The sequence below is a fragment of the Pygoscelis adeliae genome, unplaced genomic scaffold (genome assembly GCF_000699105.1).
Source record: "Pygoscelis adeliae isolate BGI_AS28 unplaced genomic scaffold, ASM69910v1 Scaffold597, whole genome shotgun sequence".
NCBI classification, from domain to species: Eukaryota; Metazoa; Chordata; class Aves; order Sphenisciformes; family Spheniscidae; genus Pygoscelis; species Pygoscelis adeliae.
The window spans coordinates 232,493-232,770 of record NW_008825148.1 but is presented as its reverse complement, the minus strand read 5'-3'; positions in this window follow the sequence as shown (position 1 = coordinate 232,770).

The following is a 278-nucleotide window of genomic DNA, read 5'->3' as shown; positions in this document are numbered from 1 at the left end:
TGCTGAGAGGGGAAGGGTCATTAGCAGCAGTGCATGACCCCAGAGCCACGCAGCACCAGGAACACCATGCCCCACACCTTGCAGGATGCATGACGGGAAGGCAGACAGAGCTGGTTGGCTCGTAGCTGTGCCGGGAGCGGATGGCCAAGCTGCCTGACCTGTCTGCTCCAAGAGCATCACCTGGAGAGGATGGAAGGGGACCTCGGCTGCAGGTGCTGAGCAGCTGCACCCAGCCCCTGGCTCAGAGTCTCCCAAGGCTCCCCACGGGACAGCGGGCG